Below are 17483 nucleotides of genomic sequence, written 5' to 3'. Positions count from 1 at the left end.
TACACTGCTACCTCAGAGATGTGAATGAGGCACCTGACTGATTCACTTGCCTTTGCAAGCGCACACCTGCACCTGATTGGGGCCTGCACTTCCTGGGAAGCGATTATTTATTTAAAAACTGCACTGCACTACAGACCTCTTATCACACAGTTACTGTAGCTCTGGAAACTAACAACATTTTGTATAGTGCCTTTCTGTACTGATTGACCATCATCCAAAGGCAAGTTACATATACAGAGATATTTGTACAATTCTACATTTTTGGACACGGAGGGGCAAAAATAAGATCTTGCTCAGGGTCACAGAATGTTCAAATTCAAGTTCCAGGTTCTTTATTGTCATCCCATCTAAATACATAGTACATGCTGACATAAAGTTACATGTCTTCAGGACCACGGTGGAAATGTGCAATATGTAGTGCAAGACGACAATGTAAAACATTTACTGCAAATACAATATACAGTGAAAACTGACAAAGTGTGCAGTAAATCGACACAACGGCAGTTGGACAAAGTACAAAAGATCACTTATAACTGGATTAGTAACAGCTTAGCAGTAACCACATTATTTTGTTAAAAAAGTGAGTGAGAGGACAAGAAATGAACCATCTATCTTGGGGTGTAAAGACTCGCCTAGTCACCAGTAAGACATTGGTTACAGCCTTTGACGAGCAAAATGTTTTATATTCATATACAGCAAGTAAGTAGTATCAAAAAAAACAGACATATCTTAGAGGTGCATTGGCTACCACTACAGCCCAATAAGTTCTGTGTCTATTTAGGCCATTATTTGTGTACAGTGTTCCTCCATGTCGTTTTCAGCATTCTTCCCAATACTCTGGTTTCTTTCCATCTCTCAAAAATGTAGATGTTAGATTAACGTACATGTATAAATGAGTGAGTGCATGTGGATGCATACAAGTGAATTCAAGAATGTGCCTGTCCATTTAAAAATTGGTTACTGCCTTGCTTATGATTCTTTAAAGGTAGAATGGGGCTATCTGGGACTGTATAATAGAGAAAAAGAGTTTCAGAAACTGCACAGATAATTGTAAATAATAGTCAGAAAGAAGTGGTCACACATTAATTGGATGCTAAAGGTTTTGAAGGATATTTTCACAAGTGTTCTCTGTGAGTGGCACAGGAGTTTATATTAGGAAGAGGAAATTGCTATTGAAAGTTTTGTCTTAAATAAACAGCAATCCTGACTTGAATCATTCAAACCGGCTGCATGTTGACGAGCACCTAACAAGAAACAGACATTGAAGAAAAAACTAAAACAAAATCTGTTTCTAGACAGGCAGTCGCACACAAGCAACCTAACAAGAACCAGTTGACTGGGCATTATTTGAATTTCCCTAGGCAGCCTCATTGACACCAGACTCCTTCCTATTTATTCTGTGACCTGAGGTACCCTTCAAAGTGAGACTCATTTGTTTCATCCCATTCATTACCAATTCCATCCATGTCATCTTCAGACCTCTCTTTTGGTCTCCTCACCTCCGCCGCAATTACAGAGAACCTCTTCAGCCACTCATTCTCTGTCTTCCTATCCACCTCACCTCATGACTTATGGGCTTCTCATCATTCATCCCTCTTTGCCCTGCACTCGCCTTCTTCAAAGAAATTGCATGCAGCCACTTAATGATTCTTATGATGATTCTCGCTCGCTTACACCATATAGCTTCAACAGCTAGCATAAATTCTAATCCCATTAGGCCCTGAGAATCTGCTTTAGAAGACTGAAATTGCAGGCAGCATTCAGAATGACATCTTGTCAGTTAGTCAGTCAGTCAGTCCAAATCAGCACATCATCTAAGTAGAACACTGTGGCTGCTTTCAAGCAGAGTAACCGCATTGCTGATTTTTAAGTTAATGCGGCTATATCAGTATCTGCAGCCCTTCTCACACACTTTTGAAAAACAAATGTTTAGCTCACCCCATAGAGGATTCTATCTCCCAATGGTTTTACTACACACTGTGCACGACTTTGTGTAAAGGGCTTAAATGTCTTTTGTTCCTTTGCCTCCAGCCTTCAATGTGATCTTTACTGCATTTAACTTGAAACCTTTCACTTGCACACAACTATTGTTTTCTACTTTTGTTTCAACCTCTGTTCCTACTTGGATTTCAAAATGGGCTCTGCTTCCCTAAGAAATGTATGTCAGGTTAAGCGGCCTGATGTAAGTGGATGCAGGTGTGTGTATGTGTGTGTGAATGAGGCAGTGGAGCAGTGGTTAGAGCTGCTGCCTCACAGCCCCAGAGACTTGGTTTGGAGTTGTTTTAGTCTAGTCTGACACTCACCTGTGAAATTGCCAGTTACAAATTTGTGACATTTGAGCTACAAAGACATGCCCAGAAGAAGCCTCTATAACACTTAAAAAATTCTCTCTGCTTCTGGAACAACCTTTAAGCTGCTGCAAGCAATGGGCTTCTTGATGACGTCAATTGAGCTCCTAGTCAGCCCAGCACTGCCGTATGGCTATAGGAGTCTCGACAAACTTTTCATATGTGGATTTTCTATCGTACTTCAGTTTCATGTCTCATGTGACTGGTGGATTAATTGACACTGTTACATTGACCCAGTTAGGTAAAATATGTGAGTATCAGTAGGTGTGACCTGCCAAAGGCTCATCTCAGAATCAAAGCAAATGTTTGCTTTGTTGTACTACAATAGCTTGACACTTGGTACTCTTATAGTAGAATTAATTGTTTCAGAAAATGGATGGTTGGATGGATGGATTCATATATAAATATTAATATGAGAGTAAATCAAAGCGTAAGGTCATTTGAAAATTACACTGTACTCGCAATGGATTGAAGCTACTGCAATACAACTTGTTCACGATGGTTTAAGATAAGATTCCTTTATTGTCATTGCATAACAGATACATTGGGATTTCTGTACATTATGTGGAACAATGCTCAGAACTATCCATATTACTAACCGAGAATGGTAAACCGGATATGGACGCAGGTACATGCCCATGGACGCAGGAGACATAGTGCGCAGGCGCCACACAAAAACGAGGAATCAGCCCCCCGCCCCAGAGTGAAACGGGAGAGACTACGAACAACACAGCCACACAAACAAGAGGAGTCAGCGCCCCGCCCCAGAGTGAAACGGGACAGACAACGGAGTCCACAAAAGTTCACAAATCAAACCCGAGATAGTACGGTAAGCGGTAACGACACAGCCACACAAAAAAGAGGATACAGCCACCCGCCCCAGAGTAAAACGGGACAGACTACAGAGTCCACAAAAGTCCACAACACACAGCATAATCAAACTCGAGATGGTACGGAAAGCACAGGCGCCTACAACGCGCTATACACCACCAACAACGAAACAGCTCAACTAACAGAAATAAGAAATAAAGCAACAAGCCCAGAGAATACGGAACCCTAAACGTCCACACCACACAGCAGAGGCAAACCCGACATAGTACGGAAGGTGCAGGCGCCTATATACGGCGCGGGAAAGTACGAAAGGCAAAGGCGCCTACACAGCATAGTGAAACCCGACATAGTATGGAAGGCGCAGGCGTCACCGCCATATTGTGAGTGGCACTACTGCGGAGTGAATGCGCAGGCGTCACCGCCATATTGTGAGTGGCACCACTGTGGAGTGAAGTTAGGGATAATGTGCTGCTTGGGATTGTACAAACCGCTGAATGCTTTACACCAAACTCAAACACAATACAGCTCAACGATACAAACACGAGCCCACCTGGATAAGATCAATGAACGCAGGCGCCTACAAAGCGCGTCTGAAACTGCGGAAGCAAAGCAGGCACGGGTTCAAAACGAACGAACGAGCTCGACTGACGGATATACAAACACGAGCCCACCTGGATAAACTCAATGAACGCAGGCGCCTACAACGCGCGTCTGAAATGCTGCGGGCAAAGCGGGCACGGCTCCAAAACGAACAAGCTCGACTAATGTATTTCAGGATACCCAACGCCGGGGGTAGGCAAGCGGGGGCGGAGCCCCCTTGTACTTTTAAAAACCACATATCTAATATCTCACACATTACACAATTGTCAGCATATGCAAAAATAAAAAAACATTTTAAATATTGCCAAGTTAAGAAAAAAATATCATATTCATCATTATTTATTATTTTACAATTTTGTCTATAAGGTGTGTGATTTCAGTACAGAATTTAGTGTAGTAATCGCTTGAGGGTAGAAACTGTTCATCAGTCTTGTGGTCTGTGCTCTAATAGACACCTATCTCTTCCCTGATGGGAGAAGTTCTAATAGTTCGTGTGCTGGGTGATACAAGTCCTATATGATGCTGAATGTCTTCCTCTGACACCGAGAGGTGTAGATGTCTTCCAAAGTTGGGTTGGTAATTTTCTCTACTGTTTTTATGATTCTCAGCATAGTCTTTTTGTCAGCTGCTGAGCTGTTGCCATACCATACGAGTATCCCATGAGTCAGGACACTCTCAATAGAACATAGATAGAAAGACACCAGAAGCTTTTGTGACTGATCAACCTTCCTGAGATTTGGCCTTTTGGAGGACAGCGGAAATGGCATCGTCTATTAACCTATCAGATCTATTTGCATATTGGTGAGCGTCTAGAGTGGGTGGAAGAGCAGCCTTGATGTACTAGAGGACCAGTATTGCCAGACACTCCACAATTAATGATTTTAATGATACTGGCTTGTAATCATTGAGGCAGGGTACTTCTGTCTGTTTTGGAACTGATACTATGGTAGATTTTCTCAGGTAGGTAGGGACAGTGCACTGTGATAGAGATTGATTGAAGATATTTGTAAATACCTCTGCTAACTCCACAGCATAGTCCCTTGAGGACCTGTCCTGGGACACTATCTGGGCCTGCCATTTTCCATACATTAATATTCCAGAATGTGTGTATAACATCAGCAGTCTTTATAGTTAGTACCTGGCTACTGGTTTCTGGAGCTGGAGTGGTGGTTGTGACATTTCCTGGTCTCTCCTCCCCATGGCATCCAAATAAGTGGTTAAGCTTTTCTGCTAGTGAGGAACTGCAGTAGGCAGGCAGGCAGAACTTTGTATAATGTTAACATCCACCCACACGGGTAGAATTGAAGAGTCGCATAATATGGGGGCAGAACGATCTTTTCAGTCTGTCAGTGGAGCAGGACAGTGGCAGCAGTCTGTCACTGAAGCTGCTCCTCTGTCTGGAGATGATACTGTTCAGTGGATGCAGTGGATTCTCCATGATTGACAGGAGCCTGCTCAGCGCCCGTTGCTCTGCCACGGATGTCAAACTGTCCAGCTCCGTGCCTACAATAGAGTTTGCCTTCCTCACCAGTTTGTTCAGGCGCACCACAGCGTCCTTCTTCTTTATGCTGCCTCCCCAGCACACCACCATGTAGAAGAGGGTGCTCGCCACAACCGTCTGATAGAACATCTGCAGCGTCTTATTGCAGATGTTGAAAGATGCCCGCCTTCTAAGGAAGTATAGTCGGCTCTATCCTCTCTTGCACAGAGCATCAGTATTGGCAGTCCAGTTCAATTTATCATTCAGCTGCACTCCCAGGTATTTATAGGTCTGCACCCTCTGCACACAGTCACCTCTGATGATCACAGGGTCCATGAGGGGCCTGGTCCTCCTAAAATCCACCACCGGCTCCTTGGTTTTGCTGGTGTTCAGTTGTAGGTGGTTTGAGTCACACCATTTAACAAAGTCCTTGATTAGGTTCCTATACTCCTCCTCCTGCCCACTCCTGATGCAGCCCACGATAGTGTCGTCAGCGAACTTTTGCACGTGGCAGGACTCCAAGTTGTATTGGAAGTCTGATGTATATAGGCTGAACAGGACCGGAGAAAGTACAATCCCCTGCGGCGCTCCTGTGCTGCTGACCACGATGTCAGACCTGCAGTTCCCGAGACGCACATACTGAGGTCTGTCTGTAAGATAGTCCACGATCCATGCCACCTGGTATGAATCTAATCTCATCTCTGTCAGCTTGTCCCTGAGGAGCAGAGGTTGGATGGTGTTGAATGCGCTAGAGAAATCCAGAAACATAATTCTTACTGCACCACTGCCTTTGTCCAAGTGGGATAGGGATCAGTGTAGCATGTAGATGATGGAATCCTCCGCTCCCACCTTCTCCTGGTATGCGAACTGCAGAGGGTCGAGGGCGTGGCCAACCTGTGGCCTTAGGTGGTGAAGCAGCAGCCGCTCCATGGTCTTCATTGCATGTGACGTCAGGGCAACAGGCCTGAAGTCATTCAGCTCACTAGGATGTGATACCTTTGGGACTGGGGTGATGCAAAATGTTTTCCAAAGCCTCGGACTCTCCCCTGTTCCATGCTCAGGTTGAAGATGCGCTGTAGAGGACTCCCCAGCTCCAACGCACAGGCCTTCAGCAGTCATGGCGATACTCCATTTGGACCCACTGCTTTGCTGGCATGAAGTCTCCTTAGCTCTCTGCTTACCTGGGCTGCTGTAATTGTGGGTGGGGGGAAACTCTCTCCTATGCTGGTATCAGCAGAAGGATGGGTGGAGAGTGCAGTACTCTGAGGTGAGAGTGAGAGTGGGTTAGGGTGGTCAGACCTGTTAAAGAAGTTGTTCATCTGGTTTGCTCTCTCCACCTCTCTCTCGATGGTGGCACCCCGCTTTGAGCTGCAGCCAGTGATGATCTTCATCCCATCCCATACTTCCTTCATGCTGTTATTCTGTAACGTCTGCTCCAGCTTTCTTCTGTACTGCTCCTTTGCCGCCCTGAGCTGGACTTGGAGTTCCTTCTGCACGTACTTGAGCTCATGCTGATCACCGCCTTTAAAAGCCCTTTTCTTTTGGTTCAAAAGGCCCTTGATGTCACTTGTAATCCATGGCTTGTTGTTAGCATAGCAGCATACAGTTCTTACTGGAACTACAATGTCCATACAGAAGTTGATGTAATCAGTAGTGCAGTCAACACCCTCCTCAATGTTCTCACTATGTGATCCCTGCAGGATATCCCAGTCCGTAGTTCCAAAGCAGTCTCTCAGAGCCTGCTCTGCCTCAGGAGACCACTTCCTGAATGAGCGTGTGGTTGTAGGTAGCTCCCTTACTCTTGGTTTGTAGTGAGGCTGAAGCAGAATCAGGTTATGATCTGCTTTCCCAAGTGCAGGCAGCGGGGTGGCACTGTATGTGTCTTTAATGTTTGCATACAGTAGGTCAATAGTCCTATTTCCCCGGGTGTTACAATCCACATACTGGAGAATGCTGGTAATGTTTTGTCCAACGATTAGCACAAGCGCCTCGGGGTGCTGCATTTGTAATTTAGCAACAGCGGAATGAATGATGTAGATAGATAGATAGATACTTTATTAATCCCAATGGGAAATTCACATTCTTCAGCAGCAGCATACTGATACAATAAATAATATTAAATTAAAGAATGATAATAATACAGGTGAAAAAACAGACAATAACTATGTATAATGTTAAATATTAACGTTTACCCCCCCCGGGTGGAATTAAAGAGTCGCAATTAATGTCATCCGCTATCTGCTATCTCCACGTCCGCCCGAGGAGGGATGTAAACAATAACAACAATGATGTGTCCAGACTCTCTGGGCATGTAATAGGGACGCAAACTTACGGCCAACAGTTCGATCTCCCTGCAGCAAGTGGAGATTTTGATAGTAGCAGGATTAATCATATAGTTTTGTTTAGTGATGTGATGTATACCTTGCCATATGTGTTGGGGTCTGAGTTGTGAAAATAGTGCTCAGTTTTCTGCTTATAGGCTGCTTTTGCATCTCTAATGCCCCTCTTCAGCTTTGACCTGGCACCACTGTACTGCTGTTTTTCAGCAGAGTGGAAAGCTTTATTATGAGCCTTTACCAAGAGTTAAACATCTTTTGTCATCCATGGCTTATTGTTGAAGATTTGTTTTATTTTAGATAGATAGATAGAGCGCATCCGGAAAGTATTCACAGCGCATCACTTTTTCCACATTTTGTTATGTTACAGCCTTATTCCAAAATGGATTAAATTCATTTTTTTCCTCAGAATTCTACACACAACACCCCATAATGACAACATGAAAAAAGTGTACTTGAGGGTTTTGCAAATTTATTAAAAATAAAAAAATTGAGAAAGCACATGTACATAAGTATTCACAGCCTTTGCCATGAAGCTCAAAATTGAGCTGAGGTGCATCCTGTTTCCCCTGATCATCCTTGAGATGTTTCTGCAGCTTAATTGGAGTCCACCTGTGGTAAATTCAGTTGATTGGACCTGATTTGGAAAGGCACACACCTGTCTATATAAGGTCCCACAGTTGACAGTTCATGTCAGAGCACAAACCAAACATGAAGTCAAAGAAATTGTCTGTAGACCTCCAAGACAGGATTGTATCGAGGCACAAATCTGGGGAAGGTTACAGAAAAATTTCTGCTGCTTTGAAGGTCCCAATGAGCACAGTGGCCTCTATCATCCGTAAGTGGAAGAAGTTCGAAACCACCAGGACTCTTCCTAGAGCTGGCTGGCCATCTAAACTGAGCAATCGGGGAGGAAGGGCCTTAGTCAGGGAGGTGACCAAGAACCCGATGGTCACTCTGTCAGAGCTCCGGAGGTCCTCTGTGGAGAGCAGAGAACCTTCCAGAAGGACAACCATCTCTGCAGCAATCCACCAATCAGGCCCGTATGGTAGAGTGGCCAGACGGAAGCCACTCCTTAGTAAAAGGCACATGGCAGCCCGCCTGGAGTTTGCCAAAAGGCACCTGAAGGACCCTCAGACCATGAGAAAGAAAATTCTCTGGTCTGATGAGACAAAGATTGAACTCTTTGGTGTGAATGCCAGGCATCACGTTTGGAGGAAACCAGGCACTGCTCATCACCAGGCCAATACCATCCCTACAGTGAAGCATGGTGGTGGCAGCATCATGCTATGGGGATGTTTTTCAGCGGCAGGGACTGGGAGACTAGTCAGGATAAAGGGAAAGATGACTGCAGCAATGTACAGAGACATCCTGGATGAAAACCTGCTCCAGAGCGCTCTTGACCTCAGACTGGGGCGACGGTTCATCTTTCAGCAGGACAATGACCCTAAGCACACAGCCAAGATATCAAAGGAGTTTCTTCAGGACAACTCTGTGAATGTCCTTGAGTGTCCCAGTCAGAACCCAGACTTGAATCCGATTGAACATCTCTGGAGAGATCTTAAAATGGCTGTGCACCGACGCTTCCCATCCAACCTGATGGAGCTTGAGAGGTGCTGCAAAGAGGAATGGGCGAAACTGGCCAAGGATAGGTGTGCCAAGCTTGTGGCATCATATTCAAAAAGACTTGAGGCTGTAATTGCTGCCAAAGGTGCATCGACAAAGTATTGAGCACAGGCTGTGAATACTTATGTACATAGGATTTCTTAGTTTTTTTATTTTTAATAAATTTGCAAAAACCTAAAGTAAACTTTTTTCACATTGTCATTATGGGGTGTTGTGTGTAGAATTCTGAGGAAAAAAATGAATTTAATCCATTTTGGAATAAGACTGTAACATAACAAAATGTGGAAAAAGTGATGTGCTGTGAATACTTTCCGGATGCACTGTATGTTTATATTGTCAATGCAGCTCCTTATAAAACAGTACAACAGAGGTGCAAATATAAATATTGTCATCTTTACTTATGTTGTGTCTGCTTTTGGATATCAGTTACGGATCTGCTGATGAGATTAAGAAAGCCAAAAGAAGACAAAGATGAACCTGTATCAGAGTAATGGCAAGAACAAAGTGTGAAGACGAATGGAAGCTGGCCAAGATCTAAAGCAGACCACTTCATCTGTTAAACATGGTGGTGGGGGTGATGTGGCATGAGCATGTATGTCTGTCACAGGCACTGGTGCACTTATCCTCATTAATGATCTAACTGCTGATTGCTGCGGCACAATAAATTCTGAGGTATATAGAAACATCTGATCTGCTGAAGTTCTAGTAAATACCTGCAAACGCATTAGACGGTGCTTCATCCTACAACAAGGTAATGATCCAAACGTACTGCTAAGCCAACATAGGAGTTTGTCAAACTAAAAAATGAAAATTCTTGAATGGCTACTTACGATGCCTTCTGTGAGCAGACAAGTGAGTAAGAAATATTTTCTTACCTTGAGAAAACAGTGTCAAGCATTTGCAATAAAATGCATTATTTACGTTTACTTTTTTTGTCACAAGAATACCTCAGAATTGCAAAAGTCACGTTTTCTTAAACTGAAACCTTTGCTATTTCAAAAAGGAGCTATTCAGTAAATTTTAAAGCTTTTTTTCATATTGGGTCCATGGTACCTATTAGTTCCATTTTAATACGCAAGAGCACTCTATTTTTTTAATTTATAAAGTATACTTCACTAAAATACAATTCCATGTGGCAAATTAATATAATAACATGGTTGTCAAGAAATAGATTTGACTTGAAAAATTCCAAACTTAGTCTTTAAGGTGTTTTCCCTTTTCTCTTCCCTTCACTTTGTGTTATTCTTTTTTCTTTAAATAAAATATGAAATATTCAGGTAACTTTGTTTTCATTTGGCCTGGCGTTTTTACATTGTTACCTCTGTCCTCTTGATATTTGTGGACATTTTAAAATTCTAACCCCGTTTTGGGCCCTTGCAGGCCAGAAAGGTTGTTTTTTGATTTTGGAGCTGGGTTGCCTGAGGATGAGGCCTCATGAGTGGGCCCAGACCAGAATTACATTTTCTAAGCAAAGGTATACATCGGACTATGGTTTTCTTTAATTCTGAAACATCTTGTGCAGTCACTTTTGCATGATAATGTTCCCCGATTATAGTGATTATTTATTTCGTAATGTTGCAATGTTTTCTTATATGGTGTGCCAAGTGTTATGATTCCTGTTACCTGCACACTGCTCAAGATTTCCAAGTAATGTGGCTTTGGATGATGGCGCGTCTTAATGTCATCAGGGCGAAGATTCATTTGTGTATGTGATTTGTATAGAAAACATGCAAAGTTTTGTCCCCCCCCCCCCTCTCAAATTGCTTTTTCCTAAACTTCTGGTTTTCTCTCTGACTTTGCTTTCTGATTAGTGATTAAACTTCGATGCAGTAACTTTCATCTTCTCGGTTTAAAATTGTTTGTAGTTTTGACTACATTTCATGCCCTGGTCCTCTTCTAGCATTCAGGCGGAATAATTGGGGCAGAAATATGAAACACTTCCTTTTTGATTCTACCAGCACATGGACTACATGGCAGCTCTTAAGAACAACTTAAGATTTTTCCCAGGAGTACTTAAATACCATTGTTTGTTTCTCCTATTGTTTGACCTATCTTGGCTTACTCTACTGTGAATATTTAGTAATACTACAGGTATGTACATACTTCTCAAGTTCAAGTCTGTGGGCTGCAAACAGATCACACAATACAACATTGTTTCACATTGTAGTCTTTTTCATTAGTTTCTCCCTTCTTCTAGTGCTTCAAAGAGTTTTCCTTATTAACATTTAAATGCATGTATATAGGAATCTTCACTGCTTAATGCAGGCTTGAGCTTTTTTTTGTAGCACACATAGACAGAAGCAATGATATAAAAAACATCTTTAAACAAGCAAGAAAATAAATGCACCATCTGGTAGTTTGGTGGGATGGCACAGTGCTTAGTGCTTTTGCCTCAGAGTTCTGTGGGCCCACATTTGATTCCCAGTCAGACCACTGTCTATGTTGAATCTGCACATTCTCTGTGACTAATAATCAGGTTTCCTCCCAACAATATTTATTTAAATATCACATTTTCATTCAGAAGTGTGTCTCATAGTGTTTTAAAAATAGTACTCTAATATCATGAAGACAGTTATATTAGGTTATTTGAAATCTCTGTATGGGCCCAGTGTAAATGTAGTGTGCCCTACAATGGACAGCATCCCTTTGAGAGTTGCTTCTTATTGTGTGACTGATGCTGCTTGGCTAGCCTCTGGCTCATCAGGCCCCGTATTAGACTAACATTAGAGACTCTCATTCCAGTGGGATTACCATTATGTGAATTAATCATAGCATTTTGCCTGGTAGAGAATTTTAATTAGTTTTTAGAGTCAGCTGGTCTTGTTCATTGAAAAATCTCTTGTTTTGTAAAAGGCATTCTGGTAAAAAACATATATGAGTATCAAACAACATATGTATATTTACCTCTGTGTGTTGTAATATTTTTAATTCAGTTCAGTTCAGTTTATTTTTGTAGTGTTCTTCACTACAAGCTCAGAGGGCTATAACAAATTTATAGGAAATTGCAATTACCAATTTAACAAATTAATAATTACATAATGTATACACATAAAGACACCAAATTGACTAACTGACATAAATGTTTGTTGATTAACATAATTGTTGAGCCAAAAACTCCTGTCAGCAGCATCCCTGGAGAAAATAAAACTCTAGCAGGCCCACAGCCAGTTATAGCAGACAAAGCCAGACACAATCAAGTCCTAGAGACCTTGGTCATCTGGGCCCACACCTCCTTCTGGTCATAAACCAGAAGAAGTTGTGTTGGGCCATTTCATCTAATGACAGAATCGTTCCATCCAATGATTTTAAGACTCCCAGTATCTCAGATGTCTCTGCAAGAGCAGCATAAAAATAGAATAGTGGTATCAAGTGCCACAGCAAAAGAAAAGAATCTGAATAGAGGATGATAGTAACAGCTCATAACAATTATATTACTTATGATTTTATATGCATGACTAAAAAGTAGAGGTGTAGTGTGAACAGCTGATTGGCAGTTCTAGCCAGGGCAAGCTAAAGTAGTGAAACTTCAGCCTGGATTTAAAAACTGAGACTAAAGGGGCAAGTCTTATTCAAACAGGCAGATTGTTCTTCAATGTTGGTGTTTTGTAGCTTAAATCCCAGCTTCTCATGGTTATTTTGTTAATCCTTGGAATCTTTAGTAGACCAGCATATAGATCTTAATATACACTATGTTCTTTTGAATAATGATAAGTTCAGATAAGTAAGCAGAGCCTTGGCCATTTAAGGGTCTATATGTAAGAAGACGGATTTTGAAATCAGCCCCAAGCTTTACTGGAGCCAGTGTAAAGGATTAAGAAACATAGTTATGTGGTTGTACCTTCTAGCTCTTGTAATGATTCTTCAATTAACTGAAAGCTGCATGAAGAACTGTTTGAACATTCTGTGATAAACGCTTAAGTTGTATGGTGATTCAGGAAAACTAATTACGAGGGTTGTCTGGGTTCCGCGCGGAATCACTTGAAATAAGTAGCCAAGGATTTTTTTGTCTATTTTTCTCATGTACTTCGATCCTTTTTAAACTTTTTCCAAGTATTCACCGCCAACATCAATGCACTTTTGGGCTCTTCTGACCCACGCCGCAAAACACTCGCGAAAGGCTGTCTTTGGGAGGTTGTCCAGCTGTTCTTTGACAGCTGCAATCAGTTCCTCTCGAGTTTCGAAGTTGTGGCCTCGCAGGGGTTCTGTCACCTTCAGGAAGAGCCAAAAGTCACATGGTGCAAGATCAGGCGAGTAGGGTGGTGGGTTCAAAACGTTGACACCACTGTCTTCAATGAAATGCTTCGTCGCATTAGCCGTGTGGGCTGGCGCATTGTCATGATGCAAAAAGTGCCTTCGCATGTTCTTGGACCAGCCTCTAGCCATCGCAGAAAAAACATCAGGCAGGCACTGAGTGGTGTACCACTCAGAGGTGACAGTTGTCCCCTCCATCAGCGGAATTGACGCGACATTGCCATCGATGTTGAAAAAGATGGCAAACATGGTGCGTTCCACCAAGCAGATTAAACCATCAGAAAAGTCATAAAAAATCATCACTCGAAAGTCACGCACGCACGGAGTCGGGAGCTTCGCCGCTAGCGCCGGCTGCGCACTCTCAGTTCGTTTGCTTCTCGTGTTCATTCTGAAGGAAGAGAGGGAGCAAAACATCTGAACAAAAACATGCAACCACTTGAATAATCCCTCTACACAGCAGAACAGGTTTCGAGAGGCTGACACTCGACAAGCGATAAAATTCCGCGCGGAACCCAGACAACCCTCGTATAAGACGCATTGATCAGGAAAATTCACCAAAACTTTTTGTGCGAGAGATTAGCTTGCTTTTTTTCCCCCCAGTATATATATATATATATATATATGTTATCCTTTAAGGAGTACATTAGCTGACCATAATGAGAATATTACAAAAATTCTTTGATGTTCTGTATAGGTTCATTGTACATTGTGTATTCACTTGCTGGTTTAAGCATGTTTTGCTCCTTGCTATATTGCACAGATCAGGTGGTGACAGGGATATAGCACTTATTCATTGAAACACAGGTTTTGTGGGTGTTAGTTTGTTGTGGTGATAGGAGCACAGATTCCACAGAGAGAGAAAGGACTCGGAAGATTATTTTCTCTCAAGGAGACACAGATGCTGCATTGGTTAGCATGGCTACCTCACCGATCAGGTCACATTGTTAGGCATGATAATCAGTCCACCTTAACTGGCAGGTGCTTCTCTAGTCCTCAGGGACATTTAAAAAGGCCGTTGCACCTAATAATCCAATCAGTGCATTTTGGCAAAATTCCCAAATGTTTTTTTAATTTTGGGCTGTCTTTACCGTTTAGGGAAACCAGGTGGTTGCCTAAGGTGGCAAAAATTTTGGGTGGCTTTTTTTTTTTTTTAACAATACTGACTGACTTACAAACACTTGGACTCAATATGACCATTTGATTAATACTGTTTTATATTATTTGCATGTACTAGCAATGTTTGCTCTTAATATGTGATGATCAACACAATCCAAAAGTAGCACGAATAACAACAATAATGACATTAATAATAATCCTGAAACATTACACAGATGCAACAAAGTAAAATTATTAAAAATATTAAAACTGCAACTGGACTACAGCTCTTGAGTGTATTGCTAAGGGATGATTTAATTCAAATTATAAGCATCTCTCAAATGGACTAATGTTAAAATTTGTGCTAAAACATTGCAAATTTGTTCACCACTATTTATCACATTTGTTCTTGGCACAATAAGAAAAGCTCTCTATAGTCTCTATATAACTTGTGCTTAGTTATACTGCATTATTTGACACATGAGGGAGGATACAGTAAATATGGACCATGGATAAATGTTTACAGATAATCACTATACTTTTAATTTAATTGAATTTTAATTGATTATATTAAATTTGTCGGTGTGTTTTTTAAAATTTAATTCAAGTTTTGTGTGTTATGTAGCTGCCTTGGTAAAATAATAACTAGGCTGTCACCATCATCACAAGCTACATGTTTATTTGACGGTTTAAATGGAGACGTACAGAATGCTAATACAGTTTAAGTTATAATTTGATTATGTGAAACAAACAATGTTTTTCTTTAGAGAAACGTTAAATGCAAAAATAAATAAATATGCCCTGCTAATACAGCCCAATTCAGTGTTTTATGAAATGTCACCTCTCAAAAGCATATTTTTCTATGACAGTTTTGTAAACAGATGTTTATAAAATGTACCTCTGAACATTCTCAAATTGTCAATCCACTGTTTTGTATCCAAAGTCCATATTTCACTCTTCAGTTATGCACTTCTCTCATTTCTTTGCTTTTATATGTAAGAGTCAGTGATGATTCCACTCAAAGCAAAGGGAATGGTGGGTGCTATTTACAGCTTCACCCAGGGCAGCAGTAATGCTTTGAGTCAGCCCTGAACAAGTGTAATAGATTGGCACAGTTTCACCTGTAGCTACGCTACTGGTCAAAAGTTTTAGGACACCTCAGTTTTTCCAAATCTTCTTCAAATTTAATCAGTTGAAATACAATAAATGACCCACCATGGTGAAAAGGTAAGCTGTAAACTGCAAGAGGTTTAAATTTAAGGTTTAGGTTAGCAAAAACTGAAAAAGGATATTTCAAAATATTACAAACTAGCTGCCCCACGTGGCTCTGCCCGCATAGTAGTGAAACAGGACAAACTTTAACAATCAATAAACACACAGGTATCACTAGCTAAGTGGAGCCAAGGTACTGTCTAAAATGTGGCCAGAGATACACTGACTCGAATGGAGGCTGGCGCGTGAGTGAGGAGGGCCCTGCCTGGCTCCCCACTCCTAACATCATGCTTCCCCCTTTCCTCGGACTGCAGCCTCTGTCTCGGAGTAGCGTGAATAAATCACTCTTACAAGTGAACTATGATACTTAGTGCGATGGGAGAAGTCGCAAAATCAACCGGAATGTTCAAGCAAATTATAGAATAAAACCCCATCTATATCCGTTAAGTAGTTCTCTTGTGAAAGCGGACAGACATACATACTGTACAGACAGACAAACACTGGAATTTATATATATATGGAAATGTCCCTTCTTCAGGGAACAACAAATAGGTTACAACCTACAGATTATCTGCAGCAGTTAAAGTAAGTGAACCCTTGCAAGTTGAAGCAAACAGTTTGCACAAGTGTCCCAACTTCTGTTGATTACTTATAAACCCTTGTCTGTTGGCACACACACGCGCGCATGGGAGGCAGTCTAAGGGCTTAACTGGGGATAAGACGCAGAGTAGGGGGTTGACAAACTGCACTAATGCTTTTTCTCCCTCTCCCACATACCAGCAGAAGGGAAGCCAACCTAGAACTCCAGACCACACCCTCCTACAGACTTCACTTCAGCCTAAGAACCCACCTCTTCCTGTACAGCTCCTTTAAGAACAATCCCTCCACTCTTCACTTCAGTCTTATTTTGACTCAGTCCGTGTTGATTACTCTCAATTCGACATTTTGTTTCGCCGACAATATACAAGGTGGATTTTGTTTCTTTTATACTATCTTAAAGCAGTGTTGGAAAAGACTTTGTTAGTACACCCTCTTAAGTACCACCTGGGCAATATTCCATGGATAATGGCAAGAAAACAACAATTAAGAAATGAAATGAGACAGAGCATTATTACCTTTAGAAGTGTAGGCCTTTCATTTAGAGAAATTACTAAAATAAAAAAATCAAAATGTCAGAGAGTACAGTGGTGTCCTACACAATCCAAAGGCAATTAGAAACTGGAAGAAACTCAATCAGAAGACAAGTTTATGAGGGTCACCAGCTTACATGATAGAAGTCTCACAGCACAACAGCTTCATGCACAGCTTAAGAGTGGTTGACAAAACCAAGTCTCAGTTTCACCTGTAAAGAGGTGACTTTGTGCTGAATGGTTACACTGGGTGACGGGCATTCTAAATGAAAAGGGTTAACACAGTTTGACTGTTATATCAGTAAAAGGTAGCTATTTTGATGAAGCAAAAATTTGAGCAGAATTTTGTACACTTAATGATTCCTTGGCTTATTTTTTTATTTGCCATTGTTTATTTGTTCTCTGTGTCGATTTCATGAAACATTAAACTGTGTGCATTTCCTTTAAAACTGAAAAACCTGAGGTATCCTGAAACTTTTAACTGGTAGTGTATATATTGCAACTTTATCTTCAGTCAAACAGAAATGATTCCTAAATTGCAATTCAGTATCAGTACTTGATATATTGAAAAATC

General features: G+C 41.4%; 1 protein-coding gene across 3 annotated transcripts in view; it reads left to right on the top strand.

Moving 5' to 3' along the window:
* LOC114647859 (protein PHTF1-like) overlaps nt 1-17483 on the top strand; it is a 90149-nt gene that overhangs the window by 27634 nt on the left and 45032 nt on the right. The window lies entirely within an intron of this gene.

The sequence above is a fragment of the Erpetoichthys calabaricus genome, chromosome 3 (assembly GCF_900747795.2).
Source record: "Erpetoichthys calabaricus chromosome 3, fErpCal1.3, whole genome shotgun sequence".
Lineage (NCBI taxonomy): Eukaryota > Metazoa > Chordata > Cladistia > Polypteriformes > Polypteridae > Erpetoichthys > Erpetoichthys calabaricus.
The sequence above is the reverse complement of the archived record's forward strand: the minus strand, read 5'-3'. Positions and strand labels throughout refer to the sequence as shown.